Below are 20,283 nucleotides of genomic sequence, written 5' to 3'. Positions count from 1 at the left end.
CATCTGAATGCTCCAGGGACTTCCGCAGTCCTTCCGCTTCTTTTCGCAGCACAGCTGATCGATGTCTTTCAGCTTGTAGTTGACACTCAAGAAACTGAACTGATTCAGACAGTGAGTTTTAATAGCTTGTGCAAGCGGTAGTGGCCAGTAACTCGAACACTAAACCAAGACAGGACTTTGGGGTTGTCTCACTGTCTTCAAGATAGTCTTCCTTAGCCGTTTTATCAGCTTTGTTGGAGACCAACAAGGATGTCTCACTATCCTGAACCTTATCTGCATTACTTCCTTTACCATTGCTTAATTCCCCAATATTCTATCAGCATTCTAAAAGAAGAAACAAGCAGACACATAATAGGTTTAGCATGTACTAGTATATATATGAAACTCATTTTGGTGAACAAGTTCAATAGTAAGGTGGACAGGATTAAACTACCAAGTCTTCTATTGCCAAGTACTAGTACATAATAAAAGCATCAAACACACATATATCTATGTCCTATGGTCACTGCATTGTCTTGCCAAATAAAAATAGAGACACGGTTCAAATAATATGAGTTCAAGACAAAGCAGCAGTGAAAGAATACAAAGCGTGGGAAACTATGGCACAACAAGATTTCAGATGGGTACCATGTGTCTACATGTACAGCAACACTATTGGCTCCATTGTGATGATAGTAATGTGCATGATATGAGAAGTCAACTGTATACACAATTGAATTGAAATCAACAGAGCTATTGATAAGAGCAAACCTTTTAAAGAAACATGTGTGAACATACCTATTGTGCCATTGGAGTTTCGATTGGATCCTTCAATTTAAAAATAAGTTTGTATGAGTAAATACAGTGATACAAGAGCAAAGCAGTATGCATGATAGCAAATTATCAATGGAATCTTAAATTAGAACAGTTGTTCTTAAGATTTAGGCACTTGTTCTACATGAACAGAGTACAGTAAGACGCAATAATATAGTACTAAAAAAATAGAAAATGAGCTCATAGACCTTACCACATTCTTGGTTCGGGACCAGTATAGAACAAGGTGTTCCCAGTCATAGTCCAGTAAATGTTCTCAGGAGATCGTAAGGGAATTTGATGAGTTTCTTTGCCGGTGAAGTACATTTTCTTCAGGTAATTCTGATACTGTCACCAAGCATTCTTGAAGATAGCAAAGGTATTAGCACAGGTTACCTCATCCTGAGTTTCCAAATCGTTCCTTCTCTATAGAGAAAAATGGGAAAATTTGTTGTATTATAACCATCATGGAGGTAGGATATATGGGACAAAGCAAAGCAATTGCCATGAATAACATTACTTACACATAACTCCTGGACAAACACCTGCAACTGGCATTTTCCTTCATCTTTAGTATAATATTTCCAAGATGGGAAGATACGCACATACGGTTTAATAACATCGAATGCGATAGATGCTAAACTACGACTAGCTAGTTGTGCTTCCTCCAGAGGAATTTGCGTACTAACTGCTGGAGTTGGGGTTCGTCGTGGTAGTATTGGCCCTTTGGGAACTGGAGCTGTCTTACTAATTGCTCCTGTTTGGGAGCTCTGTGGTGGAGATGGTGTTGTGTCAACAGGAACTTGGTTACTATCTGCTGGGGTTGGGGTTAGATTGGGTGAAGTTGGTTCTCTGTCCATCGCAGTAGGGGTACAATCTACGAGAGTTTGGGTTATGTGTGGTAGGGCTGGTTCTTGTGCATGTACAACCGGAATGCTATCTCCACCAAGAGGTAGCACCGTTTTATTTGAAGACAGTGTTTTTAGTCCGCTAGATACTGGCATCACCCACTCCAATTCAAATGGCTGATAAACAGGAAACATAGTTGAATGTACAGACATTGTATGAGAGACTGATGCAATATATAGTGTGGAAAAAGAGGGCATGAAGTAGTTGACATGTATATTGTTTGACTAAAACTGATACCATGACATAATTTCACATATATTATGTCTATCTAAACTGGATAGCATAACATAACAAAATTCAAAGATATGATGAATAACTAAATAGGATCGCATGACATAATTCACCTACATGTTATCTAAGTAATCAGGATCAAATCATTTAATTCACATATGTGATTTATATGCTAAACAAAGGGCGTTTGATATGACGTCTGAACTAAGAACATGGTGTTGAATATTGTGTATATGATGTCTAAATTATCAAATGCAAGACACCATATGCATGATATGAGAAGTATAACTGTGCCAAGTTAGAGCATACACCTCGGTGGGGGAATAGGACTGGTCATCTGTCTCTGAATCCATCTTTGAGGAGCTATCGGGACCCAACAAGAGATCTGCTTTGATAGGTAGCACTGTCTGCTCTGAAGGCCTTGTTTTCACTCCAGAATTTTCCATCTCCCACCCAAATGGCTGATTCACAGGAAGAGTAGTTTAATGTACAAAATTGTCGACAAATAGAAATGTAATGAAGAAAAGGATGGGCAAGATATCAATAAAATATATGATGCCTGGTTAAACAGGATGGCATTGCACATTTCACATATATTATGGCTGGCTAAAAGACATGCGACTGCATAATTCCCATATATGATATAGAAACTAAACATGTGGCATTATAGAACATGTCTAAACTAAGGAGATGACATATATGATGTCAAAAGTAGGCACTGCAAGGCAACATATGCATGATATGACTAACATCATCATGCCAAGGTAGAGCAAACACCTTGGGGGGTAAATAGGAGTGGCCAGCGACGTCCGAATCCGCCTCAGAACAGATATCTTCCTCTGGATTACAATCTGGGGAGGGCTGGGAGAGGGTTTGCCATTGAACCCACCATGGAGCAATGTCTGCATGACATTGTATTGCCATGCAAAACTCTTCTCTTTTCCTCTACATGTTCAGCATGACTGTGTAGAATATGTGACATGCATACGAAAAATATGGTGAGATTGTGTAAGGAGAGCATGCAGAAATTTAGAGTGATGGTAACAACAAGTGGATGGATCCAAAAATAATGATAGCAGGCTGATGATTGCTTTAATTTAATAAAAAGACAGATGATGATTGCTTTACTATTTGTTTCCCACCCAAGATGAACAACATAGGCATATCCTAGGTGAACCAGATATTAGACAGACATACTATTCATTGTTGCCTCGATATGTGGCCCACAACTAATTTAGAACTCAAGTTTGAACATTAATTTGGACCTGACTTGGAGTCCAAGAGGTGAACAGGATGATAAAGTAGCATGTAATTTTAAGCAATGCATAACATAAGTAGAAACAAAAGAGTGCGACCTCTCTTGTGGACCCATGTACTCCTCAGGTTCATCTGCTGAGTCGATGATGGTGATGCTATTGCGGTGGGTGCCAGCGGCAGGGAAGGAGATCTAAGGCGGCGAAAGACGGTCAGGAGTCGTGATGTCTGGTTTGGTGGATGCTTTTGTCGATGGAGCAGCTCAGGTGAGGTGGACGACGTCGTGGCAGGAGCAGGACAAACCACACCGTAACTGAAGTAATTCTGTAAGGCTTCATTTGGCTTGCATGATTCTAAAAATGCAGGGATAGGAAAAACACCGAAATAGGATAGGAATGCACATGTCAAACAGAGCATTTGTAAACACAGGATTTCTGTCAACTTGGGTGTTTGGTTTACAGGAATTGAAAGAGCAGAGGAATGCAAAGAAACGTGGCCAAAATAAAGTGAAACCATATGAAAGTGTGTACAGTTAGAATGTTATTCTGCCACTAATGCACTTGGGTCTTGTTTTCATGCATAGGATTTTGAAAAGTATGTCCATGTGGATGTTTTGCTTCATTCCTTTCAACAAAATGCATGAATAATTGAATAGTTGAGTGCCATTGGAAAATTCCCTATTGCTATGTTTTTCCGTTGAACCAAAATAGCCCTAATGGATTGACATGAATGTATAGTAATAAGTGATGCAATAAGTGTACAACCTCTTTGCCGTAGCCGCGTCGACCTCAGCATCATTGGGTTGGTCGCTGAAGCAGTTGAGGCAGAGGTGGTTGTCGGAGGTGTGGAGGAAGATTTGAGGAATCTGTAGACGGCGTCCAGGGCACTGCTCTGTTGGTGATGGATCGTTCTTTTGTTGGAGCAGCTCCGGTGAGCCGTAAGACGTCAAGGCTAAAGCGGCACAAGACAGACATTGTCAATCTCAAGTGGGATTCTAATAGCATCTCCAATACATGATGTAAAATATATGTAAAATTTACATCACCAAAAACCATCTGACTACAACAGATGAGGTAAAAACTGTTGACTCTGAACTTAACTGTCGAAACTGAAATTTACTGTGGAATCTGAATGTTACTGTCAAAACTAAACGCAATGGTAGCAGAGAGGCACTTGACATGTAGTTTAGGGAGGGCCTACATTTCATCTTCAACCTGCACCCCCTGAGCCGCCAGCCACCACCGGCCGAACCGCCGGCCCCAGCGCCGCCTTGCCACCCTGAAACAACTCCCCACCGCCGGTCGCTACCGCCCCGACCAGCCCTCTAGGCCCCCCGCGCCCACCCTGAACCCTAAGATAGATAGTGGGGTACCTCTCCGGCGAGCCCCCGTCCCTGCTGCGGGTGGTTCTTCCTTAACTCCGGCGAGCCCTCCCACCCCCTGAAAATCGACTGACCCAAAAGTCGATTCAGTCGATTGAAGTGTAGCTAAATTGGAGCAGAGCAGCAGCATGAGCAAGGGGGAGAGCAGCAGCAGCAGCGCGAGCGAGAGCTGGAGCAGCAGCAGCTGGGTGAGTGAGCGATCGAGCGAGAGCTGGAGCAGCAGCAGCAACAGCACGAGCGAGCGAGAGCCGGAGCAGCAGCAGCAGATCCGGCTGGTATGGACACCGCCACCGAAGGGGCCTCGCACTGGGAGAGAGCCACCGTGGAGATGTCTCCCACAGCGCCGGCTTCAAGGTAACCGCTCCATGGGGGTGCGGGATGGAGCACCGTCGGCGCCAGGAGGTCGAGTTAAGGAGAAGGTGCAATGCGATGAGTGTACAACCTCTTTGGTGGCGTCGAGTAGGCCTCGGCTTCGTCCGAGGAGTCGGTGAGGATGTTGCGGTTTCGGTGGAGCAGGATAAGACGACGCTATGGGGATGGAGCATCCACGATAGACAAGGCAATCATCGAAGCAGCTCCTTGGAGGTGGAGGACGGGGCGGCTGAACCAGCGGGACGATGAGATGGACGACGGATCCTCATCCGGGGAGGTGGACGAGGGACGTCGAGCTGTTGCGGTGGACGACATTGTCGGGGAAAAGGCTCCAGCTGGGCAGCGGTGTGGTGGCGGACGGAGGAGGGTGGGGTTTCGCGGCTGGAGCGGAGAGTTTATGGCGGCCTGGGATTTCGAATGGCAAAAAGGAGGCGATGGAAGGGGGTGAACCATGACTTAGGGACACGCTTGTCAAAAATGTAGGGTGTGTTACAAAAGTACCCCCACCGATTTGAACTAGCGGCCCTTCCGGCTCAGGTTTAGAAGGGGGATTTCACGTGTCGGGATTTGGAAGCTGGAGGGAGTTTTTGCGCGCGTTGTAATTTCGGGATAGCAAGGCGCGGGTTGTGAAGGCGCCAATTTTTTTGACCTGAGTGAAGGCGCCAATTTTGGGAGCACGATGTCTGAATTTTCGGGATATAACAAGGCGCGGGTTGAATTTTAGGGACAAGCCTAACATGTAATATTGTACTTGTACGTACCAAATCAATCTGCACTTCCCTCAATCAAAAAGAAAACAAAAAAAATAAAATTATTCACACCACACAAAGAGAGAGTCTTGCCTTGTTTTACTATACAAATGCTATTCAAAGCTACTCCCTCCTTCCATCTAAATATTAGAGCAATACTATATGACATGCAACTTACACAAAGCACACCGTTAAATTCGTGTGTGGAAGGAGCTTTCAATGATATAATTTTCACATTGTGCATGTCATGTACTATTAATCTTGTCAATAGTCAAAGGCGGTCTTAAATAACGCATTACGCCCTATATAGATGGAAGGAGGGAGTATCAATCCATGTTATGTCCAATTAATTTTTTTCGCTCGTTGTATAATGCATGTAACCTACTCATACCAACATTTTAGTGCATTCCAAATGTCTATACTATAACTGCAATCCGAACTGAATTTGAATTCATTTCTCTATTTAAATAAGAATCTACAATCATGATTGTTGCCAACTTCAACCATCATTCGTGTATTACCTTAATAACACACCACATGATTACTATAGAGATAGATATGAACTATGTGTACTACATGAACTCGAATTCTATTTTTTGAATACACTTGATGTTGATTCCAAATAATAGTACATTTAATGTATTAACTATATATTCATAATCTAAACCATGTTCCATACATACACCGTGTTTATCACACAAAGTATAGTGCCCCGCCCCCTAAATTATGACAAGTATTTAGACCTGAGCTACAAAAGCCACACATGAGCCCAAATTATAATCAATGTTCTACATTATGATATCTTCTTCAAGTATCCGTATCCACTTTCCTATAATGAATTATGATATTTGTTCGTCTTTTACACCTTCACGGTCCTCTTCTATTTGTAGCTAGCTAGCACTAACTTTCTATCGTGCATGCACACGCCCGCCCCCTCTCACCCACCCTTAGCGTCCCCTCCATCGTGCACATTCGTTATTTCTCTTTAGGTCGTCCACCCGCGGTGTGTGTAGGCCCCAAGCTCCTTCTTTCTGGCACACATCGGTCGATATACCTCTCTAGCCAAGCGTGCCTACCACAAGCGCATATATACTCCCCCTCTTCTCTTCTCACCGTCCATGCCCCCCTATGTCCAATACGGTTCCACGCAGGTGCACACTCCTGCCCCTCTTTCATTGATCTCATACTCGCACACTCCTCGCCCTCGACATCATAGGCCTCTCGCACCACCTCTTAGCCACATCCTTCTCCCCCGGTCTGTCTCTCCGGACCTTATTTGCTTCTAACACATGCAGGCGTGTATACGTACTGATCTCCCTACATAGAACCAGTTCGACTATAATTCGTTTTCCCCACGCACCGATACACTTACCTCGCTAGTGATGTCTCTCCCTTTCTCGGACACACAACGGTTGATCTTCCTATGTACTTATGTATGCTTACCACAACCATATCGTCTCCCCTCATCATCCTTGCATACCTCCCGATCCGTCTCTCACACACGCATGCATAGACAAACAGATATCCCCCGCCCTCTCTTATTGATATTGCACTTGTACCCTCCGTTTGTCTAACAGGCCTCTCCCACCATTTGTGATACGCCACTCCACCACCAACCCTCCGACGCTCTACCTTTGTCTTTCTCCCAACCTTATTCCTCTGCTACTCATATCCATGGATGTCGATCGATCTCCCTTAATACATAGCTAGGTCTCTCTCCTTCCCCACACATATACTAGTCGGTCGGTCTCTGCCCCTCCCCCTCCCCCCTACACACTGATAGTCGAATATTGTAGGTAGGTATCCATGCCACGGAGAAAAACTGCACCTCTGCCCTCTCAAATTCCAGTAGGCCAGTCGCCCTATATCTTTGACGTGGACAAACACAAATTCGATGGCACTCTTTATCGATCGCGCAGTCACACACTTCATCCCTATTTTCAATTCTATCGATATCTCACGTCCATGACTCCGTTTCACGCACATTGCATATGTTACGTTTTTCTGTTTGAGATATCGTCAACACATTGCCTCTGTTTCGCACAAACCATCTGTCTCACACCCACCACGTACGTACCTGCACCTAAAGAAGAGGTGCACGCAGGACGCACGTACTCACATCTTGTTCTCGACCACACCCGCGCGGGTACACGGTGGAGTTTGTTTCTGTACGAAAAGGCAGCCCACATGATAATTGGATGCGTGTAGCGGTTGTTTACTCGAAGGAGGGCCCGGTACCATGCCTAGATGGAACAAAGTTCGACTTGACGCGTTAGTATTAAATAAAGTTATATATTCCTCAATGGCACATATAGAATATAAAACGATTGCCGTGGGGGAAACGGAAAAATGGGTTTGTCTCTCGTCACACCATCTCACACAAGGCAGCGGTGGCCTCTCTCTCAGCGTTGGTCAGTGATCCGGCCGCATCCCGTCCGCCGGCGGAAAGGGAGGATGTGCATCGTCTCTTCATTCGATGGTCTTGAGGCATCACTTCCCGATCTGTGGTACCTGTCGTTCTCTCTGACCAAGCTCCGGGGCGGTAGGGCCTTCGCCACTTGCTTGCTGCCGCAGTATGGACAGATCCCGGCCGCCGGTGCCCTCCTAGTAACATCATGATGACTCTTAGGTACAGCTTCCTTCGGCCTTGCTCCACTGCCCATCTTCCCATGTTGCTGCATGTGGATCTTCTTTAGTTGTTTGCTTAAATCGTATCTCGGCTGGCGTACTTTCCATCTTGCAATCTCGTCCTCAAACCATTTTTGATAAACCACCATGTGCTATCTTTCCCTTATTACATGGAATATGCTTCTTTTTTGTCGGCGTATGTGTCTTCAACTCGTGTTATTGGGCAGTAATTGTTTCCTTTCTACCTCCTTTTTCAAACAGGGCTATCCATTTTCACCTCGTTGTTGTTGCGACCTTTTGGTGAACTGCACAAATCACTTTTTTCTTAAGAGTGTTTTGTGCAGTTCCGCCAAAATGTCACACGGGAAACTTTTTTATATTTCCGTGGGACTACAGAAAGGGAGATTGGTTTTGCTATCCTCCTCATCCAACTCCGTGCCTAATCTTCTCCAACAAGTAGTTAGTCCTAAAGAGAGATCGTAGAGGCAATTGGGTTCTATTTGTGTGTGTTATGTTTCATCATCTAGTTCCACTATTATTGTAATCACACTGACTAGATATCTTTGCAAACAGGGATGGTCTGCTCGATTTTAGTGGAGCTGCACAAAATGATCGGATTGCGGTGTCCTCCATACACCTCTTTTTTGGCTACAGAGCTGGGTGAAACTAGCTACCAAGCAATGAACACTGTGCCAAGGAAATGGAGCCATGCCTACGAACATCATCGATCAATTATATATTTTTCTTTATTTGTACACCTTCTCACAACTTTGTATTCAGTTGTGGTGTGAATATTGGCGCTGATCTGTGAACCATTGAGATGCATTAGCAGCCATGGTAGTTTCATTTGTATTTGATGGAATGTTGTAACGAGATAATCTTGAGGCAAGACACATGAATCCTAAGTTGAAACCTTTTTTTTCCTGCGGGAACCAAAGTTGGAACCTTCATAGCATCACAGTACAATTTCATTAAAATTATGCGTACATATAAACAAATCCTGAAGGATTGATAGCAATGCCAAAAACAATTCAACTTCATTTCGCCGACATGTTGGACATCCTTCATCCGGCTCCACCTGCCATGCAGAAATATTGAGTGCACAACACAACTGCAGGGAAAGATTCACCCCGGTCGTTGCGCCACAGTAGTACTGACTAGTGAGAAATCAAATCACAGAGCCCCACCTTCGCTACAGTAAGTTGCTCGGACGAAGCAACCATCATTTCTCTATTCCTTGAATCCACTGGTACTCCCTATTCCCACAGTAATAAGTTGCTCGGGCGAATCAATCATCACTTCACCTTTCCCACAATAAGTACTAGTACCTCCTTTTTTTACTCTAGAAACAACCACATGTGAATATAGGACGGTAGCAGCACAACAACTGAATCGAAAATTCTATAATATGAGAATAACTTTGAAAGTAAGCCATTGATTCACGCTATCCAATGGTGATAGTTGGAAAATCCAAACAAAACCAAGCATTGGATCAACTCTTTTAGCACTCAGATTGTTGCCGCCTGCTCAACCGCCTGCCCACCTAGCCCACCTATATATCCGCTCACGTGTGATGACCACAGGAGCTATCCATTCATATTGTATGTTAAAAAAATAAAGGTCGATAACTAATGCGGCACCTCGGGCCAACACGGCCAGATCGCATTTTGCACGATAAATTACACACCATATTTCATTGACATGTGGTCTCGTTCCAACATGTCAGTGAGACGACGGCGAGTCCCTTTCTACTAGTATTTCCGAACGGACGTGTAGGCCGGGCGCCTCTTCGTGTACCGTGGCAAGCTGGCAACCGTCCACCGACTCTTCGCCTTTCCCTCTTGATTTGGAACTGTTGTCACACGCTCTTCCTCCCTCCTCCATCTGCCTTCACCTTTCCTTATGCCATTGTTCGATCGTCTTCTCCATGGAGGGAACATGCCGGAAATGACCCCGTTATTCTTGCCCCGATCTGAAAGATGATGTGGTGGAGGAACTCATTGATCGGTGCGACATCATCACCTCGGCTAACCAGGCAGGTTCGTTCAAGACCATTCTCGACTCAACTAATAACATCATTACAAGGAACCCAAGGGTCCAGGAGCGATTTGATCTCCCCTATCTTCTTCGTCGTGACCCTGCTGACTGGCGCGGGGACGACGGAGGCCTCGCCTTGTGCAAGTTGATGCCGCTTGATAATGATACGTATGATGTTAGTATGCCATCGCTTGAGGGCAAGGCTTGGGCAGGCGCAAATGGAGATTGGGTTGTTTATATTGGGTACAACTACGAGTGGGAACTTATGAATGTGTACACTCGTCACCGGGTTCCACTTCCAAAAATTTCAGCAGACTGCCTAGAGGTTGAGCACACCGGTATTCTATGCATGTTCAAATACGATCATGGTGTCTGTCTTCTACGGAAGATAGCAATTTGTCGAGTTCCCAACCGCTCTTGGAATTACAAGAACTATGAAGTTATTGCTATCTTTGACATGCTTGTTACCGTCCTTTGTGGTTCGACTCGATGGATATTGCTCAAAAATCAGTTTCTATACACGGATGTGTACTGTGATGCAATTCAATATGAGGGTCTTGCGTTTGCTTCCACCACTCATGGCACTATTTTTGCATGGGATCCTCATAGTTTCGAAATGTTTGTCTTCCACCGTAATTATAATTGTTTCATCCACATGCATGTGGGTTAGCAAGTTTCCCTTTACTAATTAACCTTCTTCTTGTGTTTCCAAGGTCATGTGAACATTCCACCACCTATACTTGAAATTTCTTATAACCAAGGGGGAGATGACGATGGTGATGATCACGAGTATGAGGACGAGCAGGGCCCATATACTCAGTGGCGCCAAGCAACTTATTCCGATGGATCACCCCTTCTTGTCTGTAAGCAGGTGTTTTCTCCCATGGTCGCACTCTCCGGACCTATTCCAACACCCGTTGCATGGTATTTGGGATGGATACTAGTGTGCTAGCGCCAACACCTTCTCCCTGGTACAGTATTGATTAAAACTCGCTCTTCCTTGGACAAAACTATCCAATCATGGTGAAAGGCGATCCAACTGCTGTTGACACAACGTTACTAGTACCATTTATGAGAAGTAACTGTATCTACCTCAGACATTTTGGTGGTTCCCTTCCCTGGTACTGATATAGTAGGCTGCTTAAGCCTGGATGATCAGTCCTGTGTTGGTCCCGAGATTGACAATAGATGGCCCTTCCCAGAGAATCACTTGTGGTTCATAGCAAGCGTTTCCAACATCGAGGATTGGTTGACTTGAAGTTCATTTCATTGCTTTTTATTTGTTGTGTGATGAAAACTTTAGTATTTATAATGTATTCTCATTGTCGTTGTTGGTTGATGACCTGTTGTATGTAATAAAATGATATGCCTTTGATAAACATACTAAATTTATGAATGGCTTTCGAGTCGCTTCTCTGAGTGAGTGTTGCGACGAGGCAAAAAAATATTTTTCAAATACATAAATGTATGTGCATTGCAACAGGTTATCGGATGAGGCCAATCAACAATAGTAGTACACTATTTGTACTAGCTTCACATGCTTCACGCGTCGGGCGGGTGTTTTTACTGTAGCTGTGAATCCCATCATCCTAGGTCCTCGGATGAGTCTAGTAGAAATTGCATTCTGATGTTTCGGTTCAAACTTTCAGAACTGCTGCACTATCTCTATCTATATATGCGTAATACAACATGTTTTAAACTTGAGACCAGCCACCCACCCTCACAAAGAACACTTTTTAACCTAGCACAGACTCCAGGAAATTTTGCCACAGTGTGAGGTGGGCCATATGTTAATGTGTTCGCTGTACATAACCAGCACCTCGAATCCTCGATACTACTACTATAAGTAGTAGGAGTAGTAGGGTGGCATGGTCCAGAACAAGCATTCACGTCGAGGAGTACGACACACGCCACCAGCACGACTTCCATCTGACACCATATTTCTTGGAGTCCATGCTACATCAATCTCTTCAACCTCGTCGTTTCTCTAACTCAGCCATCACGCGACGGGCGAGGTGGGGGTTTGCCGATAGTCAGTTTCCTCAACCGCGGTCCCACTTGTAAGGCCAACTCCAACGCACGACCCCAAACGGACCTCTGTTTTGCCTGGATTTTGTCCGTTTGGGTAGGGTAATGGGGTCGTGTCCGGTCCATTTCTCAGATGCGGTGGCCGTGCGCCAAACATGTGGATGCATCCCGGCCCCGTACATTTTTCTTTGCACACACATATCTTTTTTTCATCATTGATTTTTTGGTACATGGAAATACATCACAAAAATTTTGACTAGAAAAGCAAGACCAAAGAAAACAAGAACCACAAGGATACATTTTAGAAGATATCCAACTTCCATAATTCCTCCTGTAAGTTGGATTAATGCCTTCTCGATGCATTCATTGTTGATCTTTTTTTCGCGAATACGCAAAGCTTGCATATATTTTCATTGATAGAAGAAGAGAAAATGAATACAATAGAGGATACAACACATGAGTATGGAACCCAGAGCAGAGAGAGGGATGCATTCATTGTTGATCTGCGGAGGCTCGATGTCAGGACCCCGACTCGATGTCACATTGATCTAGCCGGTAACACCTCATATCACTTTGCGGCCTCACGCACGGTATTCCCACGGGTGTCGCTTTACCTTTGCCCGGGACCGTTTGCGCCTTTTGGCTCACGTATATGATAGTGTCACTAGCATCAATATGATAAGGAGCCCGGGCTGACATGACTAGTCGTAAACCCAAAGTGGCACAGACTTACAGGGACAGGCATCCATGACCCAGCTTCGAACGTGTCGGTCATCAGCAAGTGGGTCCGGGCTGTAGCACTGGGCTAGCAGGACTCCGGTAAACCGGGCTGTAGCGGGCTAACAGGACTCCGGTACTCAATGCGTGACATTTCCCCGAAGGGACAGACACAGGAACGAAGAAGGACACATGCCGGCCAGCCTAAGTGTTCCAGAGCAGTAGCAAGCTACCATGGCTCAGCGGTAACACTAGGAGACATTTCCCGGTAAGAGAGGCTACTAAAGATAAACAACTAGATAGTCAGATCCCACACATACCAAGCATTTCAATCATACACACAATATGCTCGATATGTGCAAATACAACGAAGCATCACAACATGACTCTACGACACAAGTACTTTATTTAAGGCTCAGGGAGCCATACATAACATACACAAAGGTACGGGTCTCACGACCCAACATTCAAGTCATACAGTCATACAAACCAGCAGCGGAAGTAACTTGTCTGAGTACAGACAACTAGTAAAATAAAAGAGGCTTGGAAAGCCTAGCTATACTACGTGGTCCTTCACAAGCTCAGGGTCACCACCTGGGCCTTTAGCCTACTCGTTGATGTCAACGTCTACATAGAACCCATCAGAAGGGGTTGCAGCGTCTTCTGTAAAAATGTAAATTATAGCAACATGAGTACAAAGGTACTCAGCAAGACTTACATCAGATCCTACATACATGCATATTATCAAGAAGGGTTGGTGGAGTTATTGCAGCAAGCCAGCTTTGACTCTTGGCTAGACTATCCTACGATACTTCAACTTGAAATGGTTTTGCGCACACGAGTCCACTACTCACCACTTCAATACACTACCGAGGATCCGCCTCCGTCTTCCTACGGAAGAGCCATCCTCGGCACTCACACTTATCTTGAGGCTTTTAGTAGTTTCCATTTACTTGTCTATGAACTGTATAGGCAACCAAGTAGTCCTTTACCGCGGACGCGGCTATTCGAATAGATCATGTTAACCCTGCAGGGGTGTACTTCTTCATACACGCTCTCACCACTTACCGTCGTTTACACGACATGTACTCGGCAACCTTCAAGCGGAAGCCCAACGTGGGTGTCGGCCACGACCTACCTAATCACCTAAGCCTCCAGTCCAGGTTTATCGCCTATCCAGGTTCCATCCGCAGGGAGTCCGGCCGAGGTTTCCCATACGGCCCCGAACGATGTGAACAGGGTTCCCGAGATACCTAACGGGTATTCGGTACACCCGGCCACGTACCTACCGCATCACAGCCCACCCCTACGGTCAGCGCTGTCCACGGCCTCCAGTAGGCTACAAACACCAGAAACTACTTGCAACTCCTGGACGGAGAACTAGGGTGAATAAGAAGCCGAGAGGGTCCATTGGTTTCGGGCCCAATGCATGGTAGTAGCTGATTCTTAAATCACACATACAGATCTCAGTGCTTAAGGTCGGCTTCAATGAAACAACCCACCATGTACTCCTACATGGCCTCTCATCGATACCTTTACCAAATCGTGTTCACCACACCACTCTCATTACCGACATAATCATTTCACTCTAGCCCATCACCCAGATGAACCAGACCTGACACGACTCTAAGCATAGCAGGCATAGCAAGGTAGGAACAACACATACATATGGCTCAATCAACTCCTACACATGCTAGTGGGTTTCATCTAGTTACTGTGGCAATGACAGGTCATGCAGAGGAAATGGGTTCAACTACCGTAGCACACAGCAGTTTGAAACGCGTTGTCTTAATGCAGTAAAAGAGAGCAGGAGCGAGAACATGGGATTGTATCGATATGATCAAATGGTTGGTTGCTTGCCTGATGGTTCGATGCACTGATACGGTTCTTCGTTAGGGTAATCACGGTACTCCTCGGAGGCAGAACCTGTCGCAAAGGACACCGATACACAACCATCACCAAACAATGTGCAACAATATGATGCATGCATGAAACATGGCAATATGAGTGTGTTGGGCTAATGCAACTAAAACCAGAAGGGTTTGAACCAATTTGAATCAAAGATTCAAATTTCAAACTCAAACATGGCCTTTTAAAGTGCTTTTCCTTGTTCTGCTTTAAACATCAATTTAACTTGTTTGATCATGCATGAAAATAGTACAGATGGATAGATTGGATTTTTCTGATCATTTTTCATATATAATTTGTCTGATTTGGAGTTACAGAATAAAAGTTATGAATTTTTGAAGTTTAAATAATATTCTGGAATTTCCTGATTTAAATTAAATCCAGAAATATATATATTGCGCCAGCATGACGTCAGCATGACGTCAGTGGTCAACTGCGGCTGGCTGGGGTCAAACCTGACGTGTGGGGTCCACACGTCAGTGACAGGGGGGTTTAACAGGGTTAATTTAATCCTAATTAGGAATTAGTGGCGCTGGGGCCCACTGGTCAGTGTCAGGGGGGTTAACTAACAGTGATTAGCACTAATCTAACCACCTGGCCGACGGGGCCCACGCGTCAGTGACCCTGGGGGGTCAAACCCCAGGTCAAACAGGTCAAACCCACCGGCGACATGACGCCGGCGAGGCCCGAGACGGCGGCGCGATACGGAAACGCGCTACAGGGCACGGGCGAGGCCGTGCTTGGGCTCGTTGGAGAGCCCTTGCTCCCGCGCGTCGAACGGTGGTGGTGGCCGTGCCTGTGGTGGCCGGTACCGACGACGGCGAGCTCGTGAGCGGCGGCCGGAGTTCGGGTGCGGTCGGGATCGGCGCTGCTGCTCGCAAGCGAGGGAGCTGAGGCGCTGGAGGGGCTCTACGGGTCGCGGCAAGCACAACGGGTGCACGCCCGTGACCAAATGGTCACCGGGGCTTCGCGGCGACGAGCCGTGCGGCGGAGCGTCTCGGCTCCGGTAGAGGGGCGGCTAGAGCTCGAAATCGAACATGGGGGAGGGGGAAACGAAGCAGGGGCTCACGGGTCATGCAGGGAGGTCAGCGAGCTCGGGGACACGAACGGCGGCGAATCGACGGCGACCATCGGCGGCGGTCGAGGACGAAGACGATGGCGTGGAGGCGATGCAGAGCTTCCCGAGGGGCTTGGCTTGGTGGGGAGGAAGAGGGGGTCGCGGCGGAGCTCCTGAGCTCAGCGGAGGGGCGAGGGGTGGCCGGTGACGGCTGCTATGGCGAACGGCGGCGATGGTGCGTTCGGACACGGGAGAGAGAGAGCGAGGGAGAGGAGAGGAAGAACCGGGGGAGAGTGAGAGAGAGCAGGGGAGGGCGTGGCGTCGTTCCAGGGCATCCAGACGAGGAGGGGAGGGGCAGGCAGGCAGGCGAGCTGGTGGCGTGGCGCGGTGGCGCGCGCGCGCGCCGGGCACACTCCCCTCCCTCTGTCGAGGACGAAGACGACAGAGGAGGGAGGCGGGCTGGGCCGCCTGCTGGCTGGGCCGGCCAGCTGGCTGGGCTGCACAGGGAGGAGCCCAGGTAAGCTTCTCCCTTTTATTTATTTCTGTTTTCTAATTTCTGACATTTGTTTTGATTTAAATAAAATATTAAATCATTTTATTACCTTATGCCAATTTTTGCAGGAGCTAGATATATTATTCCAGAGCTCCCCAACAGGTGGCATAATTTTTGGACATATATTAATATATATAACTAATATATTTCCAATGCAAATATTTATGCATTAATTCCAAATGCCCAAAATAAATACCTATGAGCTCTTAAAAATATTGGTTTGATTTTTATCTCTGTCCAATATTTTCAGAGAGCAACATGAGCATTTTCTTGGACCCTTTTGGAGAAATTTTTATTTGGGTCATTTTCAAAAATGATTCTGAGGGTTTCACAAATCCCCATTTCAAGTTTAATGAAATTTAAACATGATGCAACACTCTAATGCATGACTAGCTAGGGTGTGACAACTCACCCCCACTCAAAAGAATCTCGTCCCGAGATTTGGGTTCCTCCGGGAAGAAGGCGGGATACTCGAGTCGAAGACGATCCTCCCTTTCCCAAGTTGCTTCATCCTCAGAATGGTGCGACCATTGTACTTTGAGAAACTTGATATTATGACGTCGGGTGGTACGTTCGGCCTGATCGAGGATACGAATGGGGTACTCTCGATATGTAAGATTATCTTGGAGATCAAGCGTTTCGTGGTCCACTCCACGGATAGGATCCGAGAAGCAACGCCTGAGTTGAGAAACGTGGAAGACATCGTGGACTCTGGAGAGGTGCGGAGGTAGTTCCAACTGGTAGGCAACTTCTCCTCGTTTGGCGAGAATGCGAAAAGGTCCAATGTAACGAGGAGCCAATTTGCCTTTGATACCGAAACGATGGGTTCCCTTCAGAGGGGTGACCCGAAGATAAGCCTTCTCGTCAACCTCGAAAGTCATAGCCTTATGTTTTCGGTCATATTGACTCTTTTGACGAGATTGGGCTGTTTTCAACTTTTCACGAACGATACGAACTTGTTCTTCTGCTTCCTGAATCATATCCGGGCCAAAGAATTGTCTTTCCCCGGTCTCTGACCAGTTAAGGGGTGTTCGACACCGTCGTCCATAGAGAACTTCAAAAGGGGCTTTACCCAAGCTAGATTGATAGCTGTTGTTGTAAGCGAATTCGGCAAATGGAAGGCACTTCTCCCAGTCCATTCCGAATGAGATAACAGAGGCTCGAAGCATGTCTTCTAGAATCTGGTTGACGCGTTCCACTTGACCACTCGACTGAGGGTGGAAAGCGGTGCTAAAGGAGAGACGGGTTCCCATAGCATTTTGGAAACTTTCCCAAAATCGAGAGGTGAAAAGACTTCCTCGATCCGAGTTAATTTCCAAAGGAACACCATGGAGAGACACTATTCGGGAGATGTATAAGTCTGCCAGCTGACTAGCGGTTATACTCTCACGAACAGGTAAGAAATGGGCTACTTTGGAAAGACGATCGACAACGACGAAAATAGCATTATTCCCTCTCTTGGTCCTGGGAAAACCGGTAATGAAATCCATACCAATTTTATCCCATTTCCATTCAGGAATAGCTAAGGGTTGAAGGGTGCCAGCAGGCCGTTGATGCTCTGCTTTTACACGACGACAGACGTCGCAATTAGCAATATACTGAGCAATTTCTCTCTTCATCCTAGTCCACCAGAACCTCTGGCGTAGGTCCTGATACATCTTAGTACTACCGGGATGAATGGTGAGAGGAGATTCATGAGCTTCCTTAAGGATCAATCGCCTCAGGTTTCGCACTTTGGGAACCACTAGTCGATTCCCGAAGTATACGACCCCTTGATCATTAATGGAGAAGCAATTCGCAATTCCTTTCTGGATGTTTCTCTTGATGCGGGAAATTCCCGGATCTACCTTCTGTGCTTTGATAATCTGATCCGTAAGGGTAGGTTTTGCCACCAAGGTGGAAAGAAAACCTTGAGGAACAATGTGAAGGTTAAGCTTCCGAAATTCCTCATGGAGAAGCGGTTGACTTTGTTGTAACATCAGGTTGTTACAATAAGATTTACGACTTAGCGCATCAGCCATGACGTTGGCTTTCCCTGGGGTGTAGGTTATTCCTAAGTCGAAGTCTGTGATCAACTCAACCCAACGTCTTTGCCTGAGATTCAGATCCGGTTGGGTGAAAATGTACTTCAGACTTTGGTGATCAGTGAATATTTCGCAACGGTTACCGAGGAGGTAATGTCGCCAGGTCTTAAGTGCATAGACTACGGCTGCAAGCTCTAGATCATGAGTAGGATAATTCTCCTCATGTGGGTGCAATTGCCGTGAAGCGTAGGCAATTACGTGTCGATCTTGCATGAGAATGCAACCTAGTCCTTGTCGCGAGGCGTCGCAGTAGATAACAAAGTCCTTGGAGAAGTCTGGCGGTACCAGTACGGGAGCAGAGGTCAGGCGTCTTTTCAGTTCCTGAAAGCTGTGCTCACATTGTGGAGTCCATTCGAACTTCTTATCTTTCTTGAGGAGTTCGGTTAGAGGTTTAGCAACCTTGGAGAAGTTCTCGACAAAGCGACGACAATAGCTCGCTAAGCCCAGAAAACTCCGAACTTGCTTGACCGATTCAGGTGGAGTCCAATTAAGGACGGCTTGAACTCGCTCAGGGTTAACAGCAATACCTTTACCAGATATTACATGACCCAGATAGGTCACTTCTGACAACCAGAATTCACATTTAGAAAATTTGGCATAAAGGCGATGCTCTCGAAGTTTCTTCAACACTAGCCTTAGATGTTCGGCATGTTCCTCCTCGTTCTTGGAGTAGATGAGTATATCATCGAGGTAAACCACGACGAATTTATCCAAATACTCCATGAAGATTGAGTTCATTAACCGAGAAAAGGTGGCTGGAGCGTTGGTTAAACCGAAGGACATGACGGTGTACTCGTATTGGCCATAACGAGTAACAAAGGCCGTTTTAGGAATGTCCCCGTTTCTGATTTTGATTTGATGGTAGCCCAACCTCAAATCCATCTTGGAGAAGACTGAGGATCCAGCGAGCTGATCATACAGGTCGTTGATCCTGGGAAGCGGATATTTGTTCTTGATTGTGACCAAATTGACAGGTCGGTAATCTACAACCATCCGGTCCGTACCATCCTTCTTCTTGACGAATAGGACGGGGCAAGCCCACGGAGATGAGCTAGGTCGGATGAAACCCTTTTTCAAGGACTCATCGAGTTGTTTCTTAAGCTCGGCTAGTTCTAGTGGTGCCATCTTATAAGGTCTTCTAGCAATCGGAACGGTTCCTGGAATGAGGTCTATTACGAACTCAACATCCCTGTCAGGTGGAACACCTGGCAATTCCTCTGGGAAGACATCCGGGAAGTCACGGACTACCGGAACGTCCTCAAGGTCTGGCAAAGGGCTGGCGTTAAGAGAATATAATTGTCGCTTGGCTATTCGGGTCAAGACATTGACTATCTTGCCCGAAGGATGGGTGAGTTGAACAGTCCTAGAGAAGCAATCAATTTGGCATGATGAGCTGACATCCAGTCCATACCCAGAATGATATTAATATCTGAAGATTTAAGGGCTATCAAAGATGCGAGGAAAACAAGTCTGTCGACTTGGATTTCATTTCCATAACTTACCCTAGAGGTCTGCCATCTAGAACCAGGAGTTAGAATTTCCATAGTGGATGGCATGTCACAGAATGCGACGTTATGCAAACG

Source organism: Triticum aestivum, chromosome 3B, assembly GCF_018294505.1.
Source record: "Triticum aestivum cultivar Chinese Spring chromosome 3B, IWGSC CS RefSeq v2.1, whole genome shotgun sequence".
Taxonomy (NCBI): domain Eukaryota; kingdom Viridiplantae; phylum Streptophyta; class Magnoliopsida; order Poales; family Poaceae; genus Triticum; species Triticum aestivum.
Note: the sequence above shows the minus strand (reverse complement) of the source record.